This window comes from Chaetodon auriga, chromosome 6 (assembly GCF_051107435.1).
Source record: "Chaetodon auriga isolate fChaAug3 chromosome 6, fChaAug3.hap1, whole genome shotgun sequence".
Lineage (NCBI taxonomy): Eukaryota > Metazoa > Chordata > Actinopteri > Chaetodontiformes > Chaetodontidae > Chaetodon > Chaetodon auriga.
Genome location: NC_135079.1, coordinates 3,658,139 through 3,670,321, shown reverse-complemented (window position 1 = coordinate 3,670,321; position 12,183 = coordinate 3,658,139). Strand labels below are relative to the sequence as shown.

The following is a 12,183-nucleotide window of genomic DNA, read 5'->3' as shown; positions in this document are numbered from 1 at the left end:
CGCCTGTATCACCTCACCTGCCTCCACCTGCTCTGTATGCTCACTAGAAAGTAATAGTTCAGGTACATTTAATATGTGTAGTGCACTTTTGAGGTACTTGTACTTCTGTATTATGTTACCGTATACATCACTGCATTGCAGTTGGAAGTACTTTTCACTCCAGCGCTGCTCCCACTTTAATGTACATGTAATAATAACAATCTGATAAAACTAAAAGAATGAATTTAATTTTACATGGATAAGATATTAAATATGGCGGCTAACAATGTTTTTTTTTTTTTTTCTTAAATCTTTGCGTGCAGGACTTTCTCTTGTAATTTGGTGCATCGCTACATCAGTAAAGGATCTTTGTGCTTCAACCACCATCGATCTGAACCGTCCTAACCAGTTTTGGATGCTGTGCACGTCTGACATGTGGCTACAGAATACACTCTTTGTTTTTATCTTCAAACCTTTAACATGAACAGATTTTTACAAGGAAACAGTTGCAGGTAGAACCGTATTTTAGCAGTTATGACGATGTTACGAGTAGTGAAAATGCACGATCTGCGAGAAACATCTGGACTTTGAGGTAAACCCTGGTGATAAAAAGATAAATTATTTTGGCTGTCAGACAACTGAATGGTTTTTGTTGCCGTCGGTCATGGCTGTTAAGAGATTCAACATGAGGCTTTTATCCACGTTCTTTACAAAATATTCTTCACCTTTGCTAGCCCAGCTATACTAGTTCAAGACCTTGCTAGAACCGCAAGCGTTGGTGGAATTAACACACAAATCTGACTTTTTCAGCACACCAGTGCGCTCTCTGGTTGGTTTGCTTTCTCTTTTCTGCCATTTGAGGTTTTCTCCCGACATGGAGACATAATGTAAAACCACAAAGCTGATGAGTCTTCCAGAAACGAATCTGTACATGTGTCTGAATACTGTTCTTAAGGTCTACATTTCATCATTAGTGGTATTCATAGAGTACTTGAGGTTCACACTTCAACTACAGATTTAATAACCGATGAGACAAGCAGCTAATAATACGTTTCAGAGCTACGATGTGAACGAACTATTCGCTGTTGAATCACTATATAAAAAGTCTTCAATCTGCTCTCTGACAGCCGGAAACTCAACCTCCACAACACATGAAGTTCACACATACGTGAAGCATTGGAAGACAGTTAAAGCTCCTCTCTTTGAGCTTTTGGTCCAAAGAATTTTTCCCTAAAAACTGTTGTGGATCTGGTTTTGAAACCTTCTCAAAGGAAGTCAAAACGAGGAGCCGAATCAAACGCTGGGGGTAAAAGGGAATTGTTGAAGCCGAGATGAATCCCGAGAGGAAGCGCAGTGGATGGAAATACCCCCAACAGCTACACTTTCGTCTACTGTCATACTGGGCCTTTTTTTTATTTTATTGACCAAAATGGCTCTAAATTTTAAATACATAAAGTCTGGTACATAAATGTGAAACGGCATCATAGCACAGTGTGTCATATCACCTAAAGGTCATGAAAAACAGACGCAAAAATCCTTCTTTAAACTTTATGTGTTGAACTTCTCGGAGGTTCGTGGTCCTGCTTCAGGCTCCCACTTTTTCTATCTCTGTTTAATTTTCTTCCCATGCAAGCGTGTGAGGCTATTCAGCAAGACCTATAGGCTGTTCTCTCAAAAGATGGATGACTGTGGAGCTATTTTTTCATTTCAAGTGTGAACCAAAGCATTCCCCTGCACCCGATGCGCTGCTCCATTGATCTGCAGTAGCTCCATTATTATGCAACCATGTAATCAGACATGACGCGTTCACATAACTGAATATACATGCAAAGAGCTAATCTGTCTGGTGTTGTACATGTAGTTTGAGTATCGAAACTTACACCAAAAACTGCCCTTTTTAATTCAACGAAACAACAAATGTTACACACCAGCATCCACACATGAACTTGGCCTAACTTTAATGAATAATCAAACACGATGTCACAAAAGTATGAACCCGATCAAACATTCGATTGCGGCTTTCAGCACTTGACAGCCATTTGAAGTCGGCGCTAAAGACCAGTGTTTGAATTATTTTTATGTATCATGGCTTATGGGCTGCTTTCATGTGTTCCTTTGTTCGGCGGCGCGTAATTGCCACTGCGCTGAGTTCAGCAGCCTCTCTCAAGCCACATTTTCTCCGAAAGTTGTGAGGGTTTTTCTTTTTTTTTTCTTTATTTCTCTTTGTGATAGCTGGCCGAGGCGGCTGCAGCTTAATGAAGTCTCTTTCTCTCTGTCGATGCTTCTGACAGGATCGACGTTTATGACAGTTCTTGCCTCCAAAAGACAGATCGGACCATGAAATGAGCTCATCTCTGATATTAAATGCGGTGCTCTACATCATATGTTTTTTATGTTGTTAGTGTGTATGTTTTTAAAAACACATTTATATTTTAAGTAAACGGCCAAATATTTACCAGGGCCACGTGCAGTGACCTTAATAACTCTGTAATGCCTTCATGAATAGATGAACATTCATTTTTATTACCTTCTAGCTCAATTTGACATTGATCTCACATCACTAACTACCTGCATAAGGTGGAGAAAGCTTGGCAGTTTAATACATAACAAACGGAAGAAGAACAGATCCATCCAGAGTCTGTGAGGACGTCTGCTGTCCAGCACAGAAAAAAAACATCTGGTGGGCTTGACTGAGTCGTTGGCTGCTATCAGAAGTTGACTACATGTATATGTTACTTACTTTAATGCACCTTGAATTCAGCAGTGGAATCAAACTAAATCCATCTGCTCAAGTACTGTGTTTGAGGTATTTCGCTGTTTTCATGTCATGTTACTTTATAAGTACTCCACTATAATACTGTGATTTTAAATACTGTGATTTTACTTCACTACATTTATTTGACAGCTGCAGTTATTAATTACTACTTACTCACAAACTACCCATATAAAGTATGACAGTACAAACAAGAAGGGCTGCAGCGATTGATCAGTGAATCGATAACTGGATCGACAGAAAACATTTCATGGCTCCAGCTTCTCAGACGTGAGAAACAAAGAGATGTGAGGCTGTCACTTTGAGTTCTGGGTAATGGTGACAGCATATTTTTTTTCAAGTCAATCAATCAATCAGTCACGAAAATCGTCATCTGATTAATCCACAGTGAAAATAAGCCTCAGTTGCAGCCTTGTATCGAGAAAAATTAGCTCCAAAATCCTGCTTTTACATGAATCTAACAACAGTCACAGGCGCCATTTTTCTGCATGAATACTTTTACTTTTATTACTGTTAGTACATTTTCCTGGTTATTCTTACACACTCAAACAACATCTTCGTTGGAAGGCTTTTCCATGTAATAGAGTATTTTTACAGCGTACACGGCTGCTTAAACTGTAAATACCTTAGTTCAGGAAAAATGTGCCTACAGCAGAGTCTCCACATTGCAAACAAACAATTTTCCTACAGACTGAATTAACAAATGACGAGTTTCTGTTGGAGTCTCAGGATCAGCTCAGTTCTAAAAGTTCCTGTTATTAAAGTACCTGCGCAAACTTCTAGAACAGGTGCTGGCATTCAAGGTGAACTTGATTAAAACACGCTGGGCGCCTGCCTGCAACTGGTTCTGTCTTCCTGAAGTAGAAGCAAAACATTATGTTGAACATATGGGACTGAAGCCTGAGACCCCTCCTCTCCTCTCTCTTAATAAACATGATATTCAAGCTTAGCATCGCGATGCTCACTGAAGCAGCTAAGCACTTGACGGCAACATCAATGCATCTCTGAGTGTATGAATATACAGTCTGGATTCATGCCTGGAGTGTTTCAACTCTCCTCGGATAAACTTGGCATCGGTGCTAAGCATGCTGTAAGTACAGTCCATTCTTTCACTCATTCATCCGGGCAGGAAGTCAGTCGGCAGCTCATCCATTCAGCCGGCGCTGGCATTAAGATTTCCCCTCACAGCAGCTGAAAATACACCGGAGGTCAGATCCACTATCGCTGAAGCGGCCTTCATTCTCCGGCGCTCACGCCTCACATCCTCCGTGTCACAGCAAAGCTCAGCGGCTGCCCAGACATTCATGACCTGCGCCACCTCAGATAATCAACACGGTAAGACGCTGGTGAGAGAAGTATGGTCAAGAGGCAGACTGACAATTATTTGTGGCATTTGTCTAACCTTTCAGAGAAGAATCAAGTGAGTGGCCGGCCGGGCTACCCGAGCCGATGCTGTTGCAAGCATTGGTGTCTCTAAGCAGCTAAAAGTTCAGCGAAGCTTAAACTGTGAGAAATGGGACTTTAATTTGAGTCATACTTGTGCAAGTGCAAATATATTTACAGATATACGAGAAGTATACAGGTACGAAGAGTCTTCAGACAAGTTGAGCTGGAGTGAGAGTGAAGGTAGAAACCCTGCTGACAAAGTCTGGAAGATGAAGAAGATTTGAGAACAAATTACAGGCCTAAACGTCTTCCTAGGAGGGACGTTTGCATCTCGGCTGCCTAAAATGTCTGCGTTAACGGTGACAAGGCAACAGAAAGAGGGCCTGCATGTAAAGAAAGTTGGAGGGATTAGAGCTTTTTAGGTTTGGGTTCTGCCTGAGCACACAGGGTCAATGGAAGCCTCTCCTTCCTTTTAAGAAAATGACTTTATTTAAATTGCTTGTACAGTATGAATGGATACAAAAAGTATGACTCATTTTACTTAAGAGTCGAGTCATTTGCTAGCTGGGAGAGATTGAGTGCACAGGCCCTTTTTTCAGCACTAGCATGGCTCCTGCTTCAGACCCAACGTCCACAGCTACACAGCGCAGCACGTCCGAAGAGCGCAAACACTGCAATACGGCAGTGTCTGCTGGACTCACGCCTCAGGTGCAGCTCTTTTCAACACTACAGTGTCTTTGCGCAACAAGACTGTTTCCTGCAGGACGGGCTGGATTTCATGTGTTGAAGAATTTAAGGTTTTAATGCAGAAATTTTGTTTTGCTCATACAGAACAAGGCAGCAACTTCACAGCAATAGACAAATAAATGTTAGTCAAAATATATCTGTTCTATTTTGGCTAATGTCTTTGTCCAATATGAAGATGAACCAGTGGGTAAACAGGTGGTCAACTGGCAAAAATTCTTCTGAGAACTGGGACTGAATGATCAGTAATGGAACCTCCAAGCTGGCTGTGTGATGGATGGGAAGCCAGTGAGGGACCACGTCGTTATTCACGGCTCAAAGAGAGCTTGAAGCCAAATTCTTGACAGTTTGGTGGGATTGATTTATTATCAACTTTGGTTTTACAAACATCCAAATACTGATGCCAATCTAGCGAGTTACTGTAACTTATTTCATACACAGGCTTGTCCCAGTTCACGCAGAGTCGCCTGATCGTGATCATTTTGTATAACCATTAGAAAAGTTTTCCAGCATTAAAAACAGCTCCACGTTGTTTTCCACCTTTTGAGGGTTGTCTGGCACTCTTCATCTCTTGTGCCCTCTTCTTCTGCTATGGTTCAAGGGCACCTGAGTGGAGAATTAGTGCCACCAACTGTTTCCCTTGAGGGGCTTTGCATAGCAGTAATGGATGGAAATGCACATTACTTTGTGTTTTCCTTTGCTGACTTTCTGCAAATTGATTAAAATTTGCACCAAATGTGGATAGAAAGCTGCCAAATGTTGCAACAAATAGAAGTTAAGTGTTTCCATCCACTGGTGGAGTCAGATAAACTTCCCAAAGCCTAAGAGGCAAACAGAAATGTCCTTTTTCTTTACGTTTCAGTGTTTGATGCCAATAAACGGCTCTTCTTCTTCATAAGGTGTGTGTGTGTTAAGCTATTATTAGGCTGACACAATAGTCGCACGAAATGAACAGAAAAAGACAATTAAATCTTTAATTACAGTTATCTGTATGACAAATGATTGTCAGCTAAAATAATGACTGTGACAGCTCCATTCGTGTCTGAATTCTGCTCCGGACTGTTACACTGAGCCGTGTGAGCACAGAATGCTGGAGCCTGTTTGTGAGATGGTCGGTCTAACTCAAGGCCTCGCTGTTCCTGTACAACACACGTTAAACTACCATCAGCACAGCAACAACGACTCTTCCACAGTCCAAAGATAGTTTTCCTGACTCGTGTTTCCCTTTTCAATCTGTCAGTGAAAATGAATTCATTCCAATTAACAGAGCGCTCTGGTAACAAGCCGAGCCTCCTAGTGGGAGACTCGCCCCTCGGTGACCCCTAATGAACCAGCAGCCTCCCCGCTGGAGGAAGCCCGAGCCGCTGCTCTTGTAATGAGCTGCTGTTTTGCTACAGGCCTTTCAGATGAGCCATGGAGCTGTCATTCGCACCGCAGTGCCCGGGCAGCTGTGGCAGATAACGCAATTCTTTGGCGACTTTAAGGACAGCGCGTGCCTTTGGTGATGTAATACTGCTAAAATTTCAATTCAGCACTCACCGAGTAAAATCATTTCTGGGATTCTTTTCGGATTTTTTCATGTGCAGGGTTTGAGTTTGGGAAGAAGCTCTTCAGACAAAAAAAGACATAAAACGCTGCAAAGTGCTGCAGTTTTGGTGTAGCTGCTGTTTAGATGTGCTAACAGCTGTAGATATTCAGAGAGATGGAGTCAGTCAGTGACCGAGGAAAGGCCCTAAAGGCAAGTTAGGTTATTTTTATAGGATACAGTACGATGCTGGTTTGGCTTTGGAGCGGCAACTAGTGACTATTTTTATCAGAGGTTAACCTATTGAGTGTTTCCTCAATTAGACATGTACTCATTTAGCTTATTAAAGGTAAAAAAAGAAAAGAAAAGAAATAATATAGAGGAGGACTCTCATAAGGGGACGTTTTGTCCAGGCAGCATCCGAAAACACAAATGTAATGAGTCCATGACACAGAAAACAGAGAAAAGCAGCAAATTCTCAGTGTTTTTAAATGAATTCAATATGTCAGTTTTCCGGTTGATGAACTATTGTTTCAGCACCATATATTAACATATGTCATATCTGTAATCCATCATAAAGTCACATTACTGAGACTGAAATACGTCACATGTATTTATTTACGGCTGTTATCCATCAGGCAGAAATCTGTCCATCAGCAGTGCCTCCTGCTGTGTCACTTCCTTCTCTGGTGCTGTAACGTGCTTAAAGACGTAGTTAAAGATCTGGACTCTTGCCTCGTTTTTTGCTTGCAGTTTTGGGGTTGGAGAGAAATTGGATGCATGCTCTGTGAGTGTGACTTATTGAATTTCTGATGCTATCAGACGCTCAGCCCCACACGCCGCGACGGCCGCGCGGTGAGGGCGGCTGAGATGTGCACAAAGTTCGGACTTGGGCTCCATCTCGGTGACACCCTGCGCAGAGCTCGATAAGAAGCACAACCAGCGCGCTGCTGGTACAGTAATCAGTCTAACCACGTGGCCTTACCTGTGAGCCCGTCAGCCACCATCACCTCAACTAGCTGTCAAAGCAGCCAACATCCCACAAGCATCCCCTCGGTACTCACCTCCACGGCGGCAGACGCTGCGGGGGTCCAGACGCAGGTGTCCGCGGGGGGATGCGGGGAGAAGCGCACCGCTGTCTGCCTCCCTCGCCCGTCTCCTTGCGGTTAGATTGGCTCGGACACCGGCTCCGACGCGCTTCGTGATCCCGAACGACAGAGCCCGGGCAGGCGAGCAGGCACCGCTGGAAATCTCTGCAGCGGCTGATGCGGCGCCGCTCGGCTGGTTGACTCAGTCCTCGCCTTCAGCTCTCATAAAAGACAAACTTTGAGAATTTCATGGGGCATTTCTAGCTGTCGAGACTGCTGCCACATCCCGAAGGTACCGTGACGCTCGGTGTTGCGCTCCGGTCTGTTCTCTCCTCTGCTCCTCCCGGCAGCAGGCGGACAGGAGGGCGGCGCGACTGGATTCGTGCGCTCCAGCGGTGCATGCGTGGCACGGACGGCCAGATCCCTGGATTCACCTGTCATCGCAAGACAAAGTGCATCCTATTTAAAATACAACCGAAGCTGAGCCCAGGCTCAAAGGCTGTAGCCCTCTAACCCAGGGGCGCTGATAAGATTTTAGGGGAGCCAATTTCTTCTCATAGAGGGATGCACATTTGCCCAGGGGTCCCCCTGGTACCCCCCACCCTTCGGAGGAGATTAAAAGAAAAAAGCAATTAGAGTAGAAACCCTGGATGTTTTAGGGTGCTCTGGCTTCAGAGGAAGTCACTGATGAATTGTCTAAAGTTAGGGCATGGCTGCCCAAACTTTTATGACAAAAAAATCAATCCAGACCTAATAGAGGTCCGGAGGACTTAATAGAGGTTTCATTCCGTGGAGCCTTTCAAAGGCTTTTGTTGCCTTTCTGTACTGTCGAAGGGGAGATAACAGGAAGGGTGAAATTGAACCAACCTTCATTTTGACAGGGACCTCTAAGAAACCTCTCCAAGACCCTGGACCTCAGATTAGGGAGCCTCACCCCTAACTGCTTTTCGTTTGGTTCTTATTTCTGTTATGAGGAGACTGACTGAGGGTACCTGTTCCTCCTAAATAAAAGAGAAAACAGTGCATTTATGTAAGTTTAAGTTTTCATAGATCCAATTTACCCAACATTATTAAGTAGATCAAATCAGCTCCACTCGACCAGCTGCTGCACAACATCAAAATGCTGCAGACAAATGAATGCATTCCTGATAATGATCGATTGATGCACAATCTGAAAAGGCCGTTCTGTATAATGGGTACTTCTGCTTTTTATGCATTGCTGCTCATGCTTTGATATCCTCGTCTGAACCATGTTGCTGTGAGACTGATTCAAAACAGTGAATCTGTGGGCTGTAAAAAACAAAGATGGAAAGAGGCTCAAGGTGAACAGCGAAGTCAGAGTCTAATCATGTGTAATGTGAAAGGGTGCGACTGTCATTTGAGGCATTGTGCATATAAACATAACGATTAGTGCAGCTTTAAATAAATGGAATGAACTTTCACTGTTAACGGAGTATTTTCACATTGCAGTATTTTCACTTTTGCTTCTGTAAAGGTTCATTCATCCACCGCTATGCAAAACAGTTTATCTCAAAGAAGGATTTCAGTGCGTGACTTCAGCCTTCACAGGTTCAGAGGCTTCAGAACCTGTGTAGAAAAATGTCTAAGGCGTATAAGCGCGGAATTAAGATGACATAACGTGCACTTTGATATTGTGAGCATGAAAACCGAGACCTTAATCAGTGAAGAAAGATGCAGTGTGAAAAATGTCAGTCTGTGTCTAATCACAAGTGTCCATGGTGGGCCTATTAAGTCAAGCTTATTAGAACATTTCAGTGAAAATGACATTGCACCACCGAGCACAGTCACACACAGAGAACACTGTGGATACCAGCTCATGCTCCAGTTGAGGTCATATTTAGGCTAAGCTGTTTATATGCATATTCATATCCTAATCACAAATACCCCAGCATACATAATTAAGCTGAATACTGTGGATATTATTATGGAAAGAGAACTCAGTGTGACCACAAAAAATAACATTAAATGGGATACCCTGGGTAATATGAGCCTATTCCAGCACATAATCGTGATGGGAGCTTATAACAGATGGGAAATGGTGTTTTCATGCCCCAAATGGAAATGCTGAGCCTCCTGAATAATACTGGGATGTAAATGTGCATGAAAATGTCTTCATTATAACATGTAACAGTGTGTCATTGTTAAAGTGAGCATTTATTTTAGGTGGGGCTGTTGATGGAGCATGAAGGAAGCCAGACAGTTTTATAAATCAGGAGTTGTGCAAAGTTCAGTGTGATAACAGGAAAGGCCTGAATATTTGGGTTTTGGAGTTCATTTATTCATAATCATGCCCATTCCCAGTTGACATCTGGTGGAGGACGAGGTACATTCACTCAAGAACTGCACTTCAGTACAGTTTAGAGGTACTTATTTTCATTTTAGCATTGACTATCAAACGGAGGTGCACTTTTACTTTGCTACCTACTTTGCAGAGTGGGGTCCAAGATGACATGACATGAACTTGAAATGAAAGCGTCGCAGCAGCAACTAGGAAGACCAAAATGGATTCTGTGAGAAATAAACCTTGGACATGTAAGCATCTATGCAACATGAGATAAAGATAGAGCTGCTTTTGCATTATATGCAGTAATAAGTGTCCTGTTAGCAGGTAAAACATCACCTTAAATGCATCAGTAATCACTTTTTTTGGACACTTGGGGGCTGCGTAACATGACATAAACACAAGCTTGTCAGGTGATAAAGACAAAAATACTACCATTGCAATTTAGTGCATTAGTTGCATCTTTGGCTAAATCACGTTTAGTTTCCTACCAATGCTTTCTCAATCCTGACTCGTCTCATACGGATGCTTGGTCAGGACCCCTTGGCGTCGCTTTTTAAGGCCCTGGGTGTCAATTTTCAATGTGTACGACTCCATGACCAAGTTAGCAATGATAAATATTCAACATCCAGTCAGCAACATCCTGTTAGACTTTAATTAATTAAGCTTGCTGATGCTAAAGGCTTATCCAGTGCCGTAAAGAGTGGTGTTCTGTATGTGACGAGCTGAGAGTGACACCTGGTTGTTCCTGTATAGATATAATGTTGTATTTGCACTGTACTCTACTTTCTCGTCCTTTTCACTGATGTTCAGTTCAAACATCTTTTCAGGAGACTATTAACTGCAAGTAAAAGTACTTTCAGGCTGCATAATACATCCCCAACAACAACCTTTACTCATAAGGCAGCCTGTACGTCACCTGAGAGCGAAACTCGCTGCTCACTCGACTCAGTCCTTTGAAGGCTGTGATAAACTGTAAAAAAACTAACAACTGAGTACTGACCTGAATTTTATCCACTCAGATCGACTGTCATCTAGACTATGAATAAAAAATATGTAATAAAATGACAGTCAGTAATCTAAATAATGGTGAATAGAAGGTCGTTACATCTGAATATATTCTTTTGGTAAGAAGCATATATGTAAAATTTAACATTCATTCCGTTGCTGTGCGTCTTTTTGCCATACAGGAAGGCCTTTTTTTGGCACATTTCTGGAAAACCTCATCTGTTCACTTCTACTTTTTACCTTTACTGCGCTGCCACTCACTACCTGTTGCACATGTCACCTGTTTACATACTGTGTTGCACATCTTATGGTTTCATAGAATTCCTTGCACTGCCTGCACCCACCTCAACTGTTTATACTGTTTATACTTCATGCCACTTGCACTACTTACATGTATTTATATATTTTTTTGGATACTATGACCATTTGCACTTCTGGTTAGATGCTAAACTGCATTTCGTTGTCTCTGTATTGCACTCTGACGATGACAATACAGTTGACTCTAATCTAATCTAATCTAATCTAATCTAAAATGAACCTTCCCAGCACTGATTACTGCTTATATACTGTTAATGTTAAATAGTATTTTGTTCTAATATTGATTTAAAAAATGAAACTGGCCTTCGTGCTCAGAAGAGTATCAAAAGCGTAGCTTTACACTGAACCTCCGGAGAGTCAAAACAGATTCTCCCTCCCTGAGGTGGAGAAAACCTGCTCTCGCTGCTTAGTTTTGTGCCAGAATTATCTCAGGTCAGATGAGAGCTCAGGGGCTGGAGAGGGCTTAGGATAAGTCAGAGTGACAATTAGTGGAATGACACATCTTGACACGTCAGACCTCCACACAGTCACTGATGAATCATAGGAGGAGGTCCAGAAATAGCCACCCCAGCCTCAGCAACAGAACAGTCCAGCGCCTGTGTCAGCTCTGCTCGTGCACCCTAACCTGGAACAGTGTCCTGCCTCTGAACACGAACAGCCATGCACTGTTTGCATGCATGTACAATCCCGTGTAGCTCTGAAAGGACTTGTAGAATCAGTGAAAATGACTCATGCATGTGCTCAGAGAGCTATTAGCAGGTGCAGTCGGGTGAGATTTAATAATTTTAATGACATTATCTCATCTCATAATGTTTGAACCATATTCCAGGTCAATTCTTCTTGAGAAACTCTTCTGCAGTACCAGGAATATTACATTCCAGATTTTAATGCTCAAAATTGACATATATTACCCCCAAATTTAATTTTAATGCATCCCAGAAAGGATTTCAAGTGCAGATGACACTGAATTCATATTTCATGACAGTCCTAAAATGGTCTGCTTGGATTTAAAACCTCCAGGAAAATGATGTTATTACATGAACATTACCTGAAACAGAGA

At 42.4% G+C, this 12,183-nt stretch overlaps 1 protein-coding gene across 2 annotated transcripts in view; it reads right to left on the bottom strand.

Moving 5' to 3' along the window:
• mgat4c (mgat4 family member C) overlaps nt 1-7,797 on the bottom strand; it is a 99,754-nt gene extending 91,957 nt beyond the window's left edge. Inside the window, exon 1 of one of the 2 annotated variants that reach the window (XM_076733867.1) lies at nt 7,472-7,797. The gene's annotated coding sequence lies outside the window, so the exon portion shown is untranslated. The remainder of the gene's footprint in view (nt 1-7,471) is intronic. The other variant, XM_076733869.1, reaches the window with a different exon arrangement.
• Nucleotides 7,798-12,183: the final 4,386 nt, after the last annotated feature.